The sequence below is a fragment of the Choloepus didactylus genome (genome assembly GCF_015220235.1).
Source record: "Choloepus didactylus isolate mChoDid1 chromosome 11 unlocalized genomic scaffold, mChoDid1.pri SUPER_11_unloc6, whole genome shotgun sequence".
Lineage (NCBI taxonomy): Eukaryota > Metazoa > Chordata > Mammalia > Pilosa > Megalonychidae > Choloepus > Choloepus didactylus.
This window is the reverse complement of record NW_023637583.1, coordinates 580,584-592,636: the sequence shown is the minus strand read 5'-3', so window position 1 is coordinate 592,636 and position 12,053 is coordinate 580,584. Positions and strand designations below refer to the sequence as shown.

The 12,053-nt window shown below is 37.2% G+C and overlaps 1 pseudogene; it reads right to left on the bottom strand.

Annotated features, from left to right (window-relative positions):
• Window positions 1–288: 288 nt before the first annotated feature.
• On the bottom strand, window positions 289–1,378 carry LOC119524737 (annotated as a pseudogene).
• Between the last annotated feature and the right edge of the window lie 10,675 nt (window positions 1,379–12,053).

The following is a 12,053-nucleotide window of genomic DNA, read 5'->3' as shown; positions in this document are numbered from 1 at the left end:
TGAATAACTCATGACCACTATCTCTAAATATTTTCATTACTTATATCTGATGGAATCACAGTGCACTTCAGTATCAACCTTAGTAAATGTAACCTCTATAAAATGTAATTGTATAATACATTTGAATGGAGAAGGAGTATAAGAGTTTTCATGTACAGGGAAATATTCTCTAAAAAGTCATTGAAAATGAGATGTGACACCATGGTATAAGTCTGAGGAATAGCATAGACATAAGATTCTAAAACTATTGCATGTAGAAAGAAAGAAAAGGAATGGTTATGACACGAATTTAATTTATAGTTTCTTGAGACACAGGTCCAAAATGCAACATTTTCTTCAGAGCCCGTGTGATATCCTTATTTCTAAGACTGTAGACTAAAGGGTTTAGCACAGGAGTGAGTATGGTATAAAAGAAAGATACAACCATGTCCTTCTCTGTGGTGTGATAGTAGCTGGGGAGCATGTAGGTGTAGATGGCAGCCCCATAGAATAGGGTAACCACGGTCATATGGGAGGAACAGGTGGCAAAGGCCTTCTTACAGCCTTCTGCTGAGTTCATCCTATGGATGGTGAGCAGGATAAAAAAGTAGGAGCTTGAAATGACTGTCACAGGGATGAGGAGCATGAGGACACAGCACAGGTACATGAGTGTCTCCACAAGCCAGGTGTCAGAACAGGAGAGCTTTGTTACAGCAGGGACCTCACAGAAGAAGTGATGGATCTCCCGGGATCTGCAGAAGGGGAAGGACATGGTGATGAGAGTGAGCACAAAACCATCCACCAAGCCTAAGAACCAACAGCCAGACACCAGGAGGACACAGACCCTGTGGTTCATGAGGACAGGGTAATGCAGTGGATGGCAGATGGCCACATACCTGTCATAGGCCATGGCACCAAGAAAGAAAAATTCTGATCCTACTAGTGTTGCATAGAGGAACATCTGTATCCCACATTCTGGGATTGAGATCTTATTGACACCTATCACCTGGTCAATGAGCATCTTGGGCACAGTGACAGAAATGTACATCATGTCCATAAGAGACAACTGGCTGATGCAAAGTACATGGGTGTGTGGAGGTGGGCATCTGAGTATATCAAAAGGATAAGGATGGCATTTCCAGACAAGGTCATCAGAAAAATCACAAAAAAATTGCTGTGCAAAGGAGAGCTGGGTGTTCAGATTGACTGAAAATTCCCAAAAGGATGAAAGTGGAGCTTCCAGTGTGGTTAGCCAGCCACGTGTAGTTGTCCATGTGATTTCAAGGTTTCACCTAAGGGGACCAAGGAGAACACTGGGGTTACACTGATCACTCATGGTGATGTGCATAGCTGACATTTACATCCAGTGAGTGTGTGTATATTTGTGTGCATGTATGAGTGTTTGTGTACCCAATTGTGCTAAAAAGCATGTTTGTTTTAGGATTATGAATTACATTTACTTCAAGAAATTTATATAAAAAGGAATGAATTCAAAACTCTGGGTCAAAAGGATTGGTATTACACTGGTGTTGCCATTTCAGGGGGATGAATATTCCTGATAATAGTATCATGTATCAGCATGTTCTGGAAATTTTTAGAGCAGTGCATCTATGCAAACACAAGGAATGAATGACTGGAAAATAGAAACATCATATCCCTTATTTCTAGTGTTCTTGTCATGGGAACCTGAACTGAATTTACTATCTTGTTCAAGGATACAACAGGGATCTTAAAAACAGAGTATATCCCATATAGCAAGCATTCAGAAAATAACTGAAAACTTATTTGGGCAAAGCCTTATCAGATGTTGAGCCCTCCGCTTATTCAATCTGCCTGCCCTGTGAGGCACTGTGATTGCACATATTAAGGTACACAGCCCCACAGGCAGGATGGAGTTCACTCACGTTTCCAACAATCCTCAGAGAACCTGAGAATAGAGAATTCAGAGTCCAGACTCTGCACCTAAACTCAGCCATGGATCCAGCTTCCCTTCTACTTGCACTTTGCCCTCAGCAAGTTACTCAACCCTCCATCCCTCTGTCTACACAAAAAGGGGATAGGAAAATGCTTTACCTTAAATTGTGTTGAAGATAAATAAGTAATAAATAAATAAATAAACAAAATATTGACCATATTCAGAACATTACTAGTCACAGATAGGTAAACCTTTACACTGTTAGTATAGAGAGTTAATATCTAACTCTATCACTATGTAAGAGTTGACTCTCACTAATATTGTCTTATGATGTTATAAGATTCATTACTTCAGTTGTCCAGTTTCAGTATCTTATTCATATATTTAAGAATTTGCATTTGGTAATTTATGTAGTTCCAGAAAATTTATTCATTTAAAAAAATTTTAATTCCTAGTTAAGCTTAATTGAGAATTCTCTCTCACTTATGTCTAGTACATGCTTCTCTATGGTAAAATTTGTCTCCCTAATATACCACCATTTGCCCTAAATCTCAGTGGGTAGGGGACTAATATTTGCAGAATCCCTGAGACTTTCCAACAGGGTTTTAGTTGTTTTGCAGACACTGTTTGCTCTGTTACTTACCATGATCAATTTTTTCATGGAAACTGAGATGCAGATGGGAAAATTGAACAACACTGAGATGTCTCTCATTCCAATTCACTGCTTTCTAGCTCTCTCTTCCTGCTTAGAGTCTGTTTCTGTCAGATCATGAAGATAATTCAAAGGTAAATTTAAACTTGATTACATTTAAGGATGACACTGTTGATCTATTCAGGGGAAAAATTATACATAAAAGTGATTTAAAGTAGACATGAAATAGACTACTACAAAATAAATAAGAAAACACAATAGACCCAAACATTTGTACTTTCTGAAGATAATCATTAATATTTTCTAACATATTTTATGTTAAGGAGATTAATTCTGTGGAACTTTTTTATTTCCCAAAGAGTGTGTTCAACTTAAATAGTCCTTACAATAGGAGGGAAATAACAGCTCATCTTTCTGAAAAGTGGTGATGATGCAAGGGTATTTCAGGATGAGTTTTAGGAAAAATACATTTTATACAGTGCTCTTATAATAATTCAAAGACTAATTATGATATTCAGTGTATTAACAGTCCCATGTTCTGGTGAGTTGATGCAGTAAGCAACTCTTTAATGAATTTGATGCCATAATAAACATGTCCACAACTTCTGTGTCACAATGCATAAACAGAAAAAAACTATTCTATCAAATATCACCCTCCTTTATAGATGGAAACTGAAATCTGTGTACAATTTCAACAGTTTGCTAAATGGCAAAACACACCAGCTCATCAAGTCTACATCAGTGGTTGAAATGAAGCAGGATAGCGGCAGGGACTGTTTTTTTTTTTTTTTTTTTTTTTTAAGATCTCAAACCTCTTTGCAGAATGATTAGAGAAGTAGGGTGGAGGAAAGAGCACTGGGGAGCAGGTGGGTGCGAGCTTGGAAATCTCTGCTTCATTTGGATTGAAATAAAGCATATTGAATAGTCAACCCAGGACACCAGACAGAAAACAGATCACAGCATCAGCACCACACACAGTAACTGACCTCCTGGATCACTAGTCTTTATCATCCAATTGCTTGAGTTTAATGCCACAGCTTAGCAGGGGCTTAACTTAGGGGATCATCAATAGTGCAGTCATAAGAGAATGTCAAGGATTTCAATGGAGCTTACAGCACCTCAGTTTTATTCCTATTACCTTTACCACATTTACTCTATCCAAAGTGTCTATGAAGTATTTACTCTTATTTCTTATTCTTCTTTGCAGATTAGAAAATTGAGGTTCTCAGGGTCTTTGCCTGAGGTCACACAACTATCTGAGGGAGGACTCCTGTTACAGCCCAGGGGTAGGATTCAGAGCCTGTAACACTGACTCAGTTCTCTCAGGAACACAGCCTTACCTCCACTGTCTTCAATTTAGGTCTTAAGACTCCCACTGTCACTTCTGTCACATAAACATGAAAATTATCCAGAGAGTTGTTTCTTGTGATTTCAGACCATCAGAGATAACAACACTTGAAATAGAATCAGTCACTCTGCCTCTGCAAAATTTTAGTCTTGGAAAAAAAAACACATCATGCAAAAATATAAGAGGAATATATATCCATTTGTCCATAAAAAATTGGAAATAGAAAATCCATTTTCTAAAATGGGGCAGCAAATAATTGTTACAAAAAGAGATTCAAAGGAGAAAGCATATTTGCTTCTACCTTTCAAAATAGATAATAGGAAAAAATGAATGAGATGTTGTCAATAACCCACATGAAGCTGTGAATGAACCTCATCCAGCTGAACAAGCAGAGTGTGACTGCAGTTAAATGTACAAGGAGAAGAAGGAAAGTGTCATCATCTGGACTTCTTTCTGCCCATTAAGGGAGTAGACAAAACTTTTCAGTTGATAAATTCCCACTAGGACTTTGAAGCAGCAGGCAATTAAGATGGCTAAATAGTTAATATATATTTCCATGACACTTTTCTGGCTTTCTTCTCAAGTCACTCTTTATCTCCTTCCAATGTTAAACTCAGTGTTATGGGAATCTAAACCAATATTAATAATATTCTAAAATCTCATTACCATCAATAAAAGCTTCTCTGAAAAATGTTAGCTTATACGCAGTTTTTTTCACTTACCAAAATATTTTCAAATTCATGCATGCATATATGTATGTATATAGACATACACACATTGCTGTATGTATATCCTCACTTAATCTTGAAGAACATTTTGTATGATATTGTTATAATTTCTTCTCATCCTTCATAGCTGAGTCTGAAACTCTGAGTTCAATTAACCTGTCAAGCCTAACCCCACTCATTATTACAGTGGTCAAGACTAGGATTGAGTCATCTTCACATCTTCTTCTCTATCATTTTTCATTATCTTACTGAATGTTCTCTTTCTTCTATCACTCACAATTTGCATTGTTTTGTTTTTCACTTAATTTCAGTGAGTTTTTGTTTTGTGTTAATATGCTACTAACAGAAAAGTTTAAAATGCAAAATTGAATACAAAAAATTAAAAGAAAAACAGCCATAACATAATCAGCCAGACAAAGATACTCTTTGATATCTTGCCTTCAAAATAAAAATACTTATTAGGTGGCTGCCACATCCCTAATTAGAATAAAAGAGGAACAAGATAGAAGCAATTCCTCACCCTCTTTAGAACTTGCAGCCCAAATCTACCATACCCATTTTCTATTTGCATTTTGGAAACATTTTGATCATTTCCCAAACTTAGTTAAAAGGATCTGAAAATACAGTTTTTGATGTTTTTTTTTTCCTCCAGTGGTGTCTTTTCTGGGTCAGTTCCACCCTGGGCTGCTGCAGCCTACCCTGAACCAAAGATATTTCAGCCTTCAGGTAGCATTTCCTCTGTCCTCTACCAACTAATTTCTCATAAAACTCTGAGAGTGGGAAGCACTGGGAGAATACTGGAGGGCAGATTGAAGAAACAATTTGCTGGGGGAAGACAGTGGACTAGGGAGGTACAGGACACACTCCTTCTATGAAAACAGCTAGTGGACAGGGAACCTGTCCAAATCAATGGTTCTGAGGCTCTGAAGACCAGGGGAGGCACTACAGCATCCTGCAGAGAGTAGGGTGGTGAGGTAAAGAAGCTGAAACAAAAACTGAGTGAATTTCTCCTGACTGTGGCTGGCACACATTCCCCATACTTGAGACTTGCCTTGGGTATCACCCATGACTGGATACCATGGACAGAGGAGGGGCATGAAGACCTTCCTCCCTAGTAACAGGCAAGAACATGGTGGAGGACTGAGTGTGGCTTCTGACTGGTGAGTTTGGACTGCTGGGTTCTGGGTCTGCATCACAGTTCTAGCTGGCCCGGAAAAGGGACCCAATAACCATTGTTTCAACACTGCCTGGTAGAAGTTAAAAATATATATATGCTCCCTCTTTAGGTCTCTGGGGAAAGTTTTGTTGGATAGTGCCATCTTTCTGGACAAACCAGAAAAATGCAGCTTCAGGGGACAACACACACACACAAAAGAAGATAAGATTTTTTGGCATCTTTCCTTACCCTTTCCCCAGGGCCCTTTGAAACTGGTCTGCACCTCCTCCATGGCTCCCTGGACTCATTTTTATCAGTTAAACATGGACAATTCTGAAGATCCAAATAAGTTGTACCCAAGTGTCAAAGAGCCTTAATACAAGGCCAATCAATAATAAAACCCTAGGAAATTTTTACTTTTTTCTTTATTTTGAAGTAATGAAAATGTGCTAAAATTGATTATGACAATGAATGAACAACTATATGAAGATACTGTGAGCCATTGATTGTATCCTTTGGATGGATTATATAGTATGTGAATATATCTCAATAAATTTCCATTAAAACACAAAAATTGCTTGCATTATAATGTAAAATAAATGCAGCCAAAACTGTGAAAAAAAACTAAGGAAAAAGAGAAAGACTGTTGATCAGTATAAACAATCAAGGTAATCAGATGCCTAGATATCAGCAAAATTTATAAGCCGTACTAAGAAGCAGAGAGATATGGCCAAATCAAAGGAAAAAATTAGAAAGAAGGAGGAGACAATGAATGTGGAAAACTAGTCAGACATATTCAGACAATTCTCCCAAATGAAGTCAAAGAGACTAAGGAAAATATGGTTAAGGAGATAAAGATATTAAGAAGACACTGGGTGAAACTAAAGAATAATTTGAAAGCAAGCAAAGACAAAGAACTATAGGAAAGATAAGCACAATAGATAAGATAAAAAATACACTAGAGGTATACAACAGAAGATTTGAAGTGCAGAAGAACATATCATTGCACTAAAAGACAGGACTTCTGAAACTTATACCCAGAAGAAAAGATAAAGGAATGGAAAAAATCAAACATGGTATTAGGAACTGAATGACAACATGAAATTCACAAACAACATGTTCTGGGTGTCTCAGAAGGAGAAAAGGGAAAAGGGGCAGACAGAATATTTCAGAAAATAATGGCCCAAAATTTCCCACCTCTTATGAATGGCATAAATATACATCTCCAAGAAGTACAAAATACTTCAAACAGAATAAATCCTAAAATACCTGCACTGAGACATAGAGTAATTCAGAATGTTAAATGCCATTGATAAAGAGAGAATTCTGAAAACAGCAAAAGAAAACCAATTCATCACATACAAGGGATCCTAAGCAAGGCTAGATGTCAACTTTTTGTCAGAAATGATGAAGACAAGGTAGTTTTATGATATATTTAAGATACTGAAAGAGAAAAAGTGTCCACCAAGATTTCTTTCCCTGGAAAAACTCTCCTTCAAAAACAGGAGAGAAATTAAAATATTCACAAATAAATAGAATCAGAGCAAGTTCATTGACAAGAGACCTTAAAAGATATACAGAAGTTATATCTGCAGGATGAAAGGAAGATACAGGAGACAGAGGTTTGAAGAAGGGCATATAAATGAAGATGATCAGTAAGGGTGACTGAAAGAGTTAAAAGAGAGGCAAATGTAAGATATTCCATAGAAAACCAAAGGATAAAATGGTTGAAGTAAGCACTCCATTTACAGTAACAACATTGAATATTAATGGATTAAATTCCTCAATCAAAAGACATGGTTTGGAGATGGAAGAAGATGGCAGCATAGAAAGAAGTGGAAACTAGTCAGCCTCCCTGAAACAACTAATAAACAACCAGAAACAAACAATAAATAATCTGGAATAACTTCAGGAGGACAAATCTGACCATCCACTTATCATACACCAACATGAATTGAGAGGAATGCCTGAGATCACAGCATGAAATCTGTAAGTAAAAATTGCAGATCTGAGCCAGGAGCCCCCTGCCCCTATGGCCTAAACTGCAAAGCCTCATGGCACTAGATAGCAGCACTCTCCCAATCTGCAAAACCTTGCTCTGCTAGAGAGCAGCACTCTCCCAGCAAGAGAATACAGCTCAGCTGAGCTCCAAAGGGGGTTTTAACCAGCAAGCTAATCCCTAATGAGCAGAGGCTTTTGTTGCTGACTGATCTTGGAGAGCTGGAGGACCTCCCTGGAAGGGAGGGGAAGCCTCAGAGGACTGGTTGCTGTCTCTGGCCAACAGGTGAAACTGAGGGGGGCCACAGGCTGATCCTGAAGGGGGTCTTTCTGTCCCTTTTTTTGGCTCAGTGAAGAAAGCCTCAACCATTTTCAGTTTCCAGTGCTCAGACCCAGACAAGGGTGGAGATAGCAGAGTAAGAGATGATTCAAATGCAATGACTCTCCCCAGGGGTACAGCTTCCCTAAGAGGGAAGAGGCAGTGCCAAGTTCTACTACCTGCCTTCCATTCAGAACCAGACCCCAGAGCCTGGGGAAAACAGCCACAGGCCACATCTCTTACACCAGTCTGGGCTGACAGGCTGACAGGTGCCAACTGCTGGGCAGAAAATCACAGTGACTTGAGGCCTTACAGGGTGTACCATTCTTCTAAGACACAGGGAAACAGGATACTATTGCCTTCTTCCAAGACCTGAGCCCATTCTGGTCTAGGGAAACCTGATTGGGGTAACCAAGGAGGCCAGATGCCCAGACAATAGAAAACTACAACCTAAACTAGGAGGGGCAAAGTTATGGCCCAGTCAAAGGAACAAATTATATGTAAACCGAGATACAGGAATTTAAACAACTAGTGCTGGATGAATTCAGAAAATTTAGGGAAGATGTGGCAAAAGAGAAGTGTATAATGAAAACACTGGGTGGACATGAGGTAGAAATCAAAAGTTTGAAAAAACAACAGACAGAATCTATGGAAATGAAAGGCAAAACACACAAGATGAAGGACACAATGGAGACATACAACAGTACATCTCAAGAGGCAGAGGAAAACACTCAGGAACTGGAGAACAAGGCACCTGAAAGCCTACACACAAAAGAACAGATATAGAAAAGAATGGGAAAATATGAGCAACATCTCCAGAAACTTAAGGTCAAAATGAAATGCAGGAATATATGTGTCATTGGTCTCCCAGAAGGAGAAGAGAAGGGAAAAGAGGCAGAAGCAATAATAGAGGAAATAATCAGTGAAAATTTCCCATCTCTTATGAAAGACATAAAATTATGGATTCAAGAAATGCAGTGAACCCCAAACAGAATAGATCCAAATAGAGCTATGCCAAGACACTTAATAATCAGATTATCAAACATCAAAGATAAAAAGAGAATCCTGAAGGCAGAAAGAGAAAAGCGATCCATCACATACAAAGGAAGCTTGATAAGACTATGTGCAAATTTCTCAATGGAAACCATGGAGGCAAGAAGGAAGTGGGATTACATATTTAAGATACTTAAAGAGAAAAGCCACCAAACAAAAATCCTACATCCAGCAAAACTGTCCTTCAAATATGAGGGAGAGCTTAAAATATTCTCTGAGAAACAGAAAATGGCAGTTTGTGAACAAGATACCTCCTATATAGGAAACACTAAGAGAAGCACTGCAGACAGAAAGGAAAAGACAGGAATGTGAAGATTGGAAAAAAAAAAATTGGGCTATAGTAGCATAACAATGTAAGTACACTGAATAAAGATGACTCTGAGTATGGTTGAAAGACGAAGTTTAGGACCATGTGGGACACCAGAAGGAAAGAGGAAAGATAAAGACTGGGACTGTATAACTCAGTGAAATCTAGGGTGCTCAACAGTTGTGATAAAAGATACAAATATGTTTTTACATGAGGTAGAACAAATGATTGTCAACATTGCAATGTGTTAAAATTGGTGTTGAATTGGGGGAAAAATACAACCAAGGCAAACTAGAGACTATAGTTAACAGAAACATTGTATTATGCTTCCTGTAATATAACATAGGTAATATAACAAAGCTAAATGCATATGAGGGAGGGACATAAGGGAAGGGTATGGGGATCTTGGCACTGGTGATGTTGTCTGACTCTTTATTCTACTTTATTTCAATGCCTTCTTTCCTTTTGTTGCTTCCTAGCTGTCATTTTTTTCTCCTTCTTTCTTTCTTTTTCTCCTTTCTCTCTCCTTTCTTTGACTCTGCCCCCTACTTTGTGGAAGAAATGGAGATGTCCTTATACATATAGAGGAAATGGTGGTGAATACCTAAATATGTGATCATACAGGGAACTATTGATTGTTTACTTAGGATGAAATGTATAGTGCATCAACAAAACTGTCTTAAAAAATGGGTTGATGAAGAAACATTGAGGGCACTATATTGACTGAAATAAGACAGACACTTAAAGGACAAATTATTGCAGAATCCCACTGATATGAACTAATCAGTGTATGTAATATGTAAACTCACTGATATGTAATCTCACTGATATGAACTCAACGATATGAACTAATCAGTGTATGTAATATGTAAACTCATAGACAAGAAGTGTAAGTTATCAGGATATAGAATAAGGCTAAAGAATGGGGAGTGGTTGCTTGTTATCAGCAGAACTAGGGTGAACTAGGGTGAACTTAAACATTTGAAAATGGACAGAGGTGATGGTAGCACATTGTGAGAATAACAGTGCTGAATGGTATGAGAAGTTGGTGGAAATGGGAAGTTCAGAGTCATGTATGTCACCAGAAGGAAAGTTGGAGGTTAAAAGATGGGAATGTATAAAACAGTGAATCTTATGGTGAAAATGTCCATGATCAACCGTACAAATATTAGAAGTATCTCTCATGAACTAGAACAAATGCATGACACTATACATTAATAATAACAGAGGGGCATATAGAAAAAATATATATACCAATCACAAACTATATACTACAGTTAGTAGTATTTTAACATTCTTTCATCAACAATAACAAATGTACTATATCAGTACTGTGACTCAGTAATGGAGGGGGGTGGTTAGGTGTATGGGAGGATTTGAGTTTCCTTTTTTGTGTGTGTCTTTATTTCTTTTCTGGAGTAATGAAAATGTTTCAAAAATTGACAAAAAAATGGCTGTGGTGATGGATGTACAGCTGTATGATGGTACTGTGGGCAATTGATTGCACACTTTGGATCTTTGAATAATTGTATGGTATGCAAACAATCTCAATATAAAAATAAAATAAAAATAAAAAAGTACTATAAAAAAAGACATGGCTTGGAAAATGGATAAAAAAAAGATATGACTTAATTATATGCTGTCTACCAGAGACTCTCTTAGTTGAAAGGACAATAATAGGTTTAAAGTGAGAAGTTAGAAAATGGTATTCTGCAAACAATAACCAAAAAGTGCTAGGATAGCTAAATAATTAACAGGCAAAATACAATTTAAATGTAAAACTGTTATAAGAGACAAAGAAGAAAGTATATATTAATAAAAGGAGCAACCCACCAAAAATAAATAATTATGATAAACATGCATCAAACTGGGATGTCCCAAAATGCGTGAGTCAATTATTGGCAAAATTTAAGGGAGAAATGGACATCTTTATGATAATAGTTGGAGTCTTCAAAATACCACTTTCATCAATAAAAAGAACCTCTGGAGAGGAACAATAAAAAGCAGAGAACTTGAATACTATGATAAATGAATTAGACCTAACAGGCACATATTGAACACTGAATCTGAAAACAGCAGGGTATACATTCATTTCAAGAGCCCATGGAACATTCTCCAAGATAGACCATACATTTGTCCACAAAACCAGTCTCAATAAGTTTAAAAAGAATGTAATTTACAAAGCACTTTATATGATCATAAAGTAATGTAGCTGAAATCAATATGAGGAAAAGTAGAACATTTACAAATATATTGAAGTAAAATACCGCAGTCTTAAACAATCAGTGTGTCAAAGAAGAAATTGCAACAAAAATCAGTAAATATCTCAAGACAACTAGAAGCAAGAACACAAAATACCAAAACTTATGGGATTCAGTTAAGGAGGTGCTGAGAAGAAAATTTATAGATGTAAATGTCTACATTAAGAAAAACAAGAGCTAAAATCAAAGGTCTAATTACACACCTGAAGGAACTAGAAAGAAAAACAGTAAACAAATCCCAAAGCAAGGAGAAGGAAAGAAATAACAACGATTAGAGTAGTGATAAATGAAATTGAGACTTAAAAAAACAATGAAGACAAACAACTAAACCAAAAAT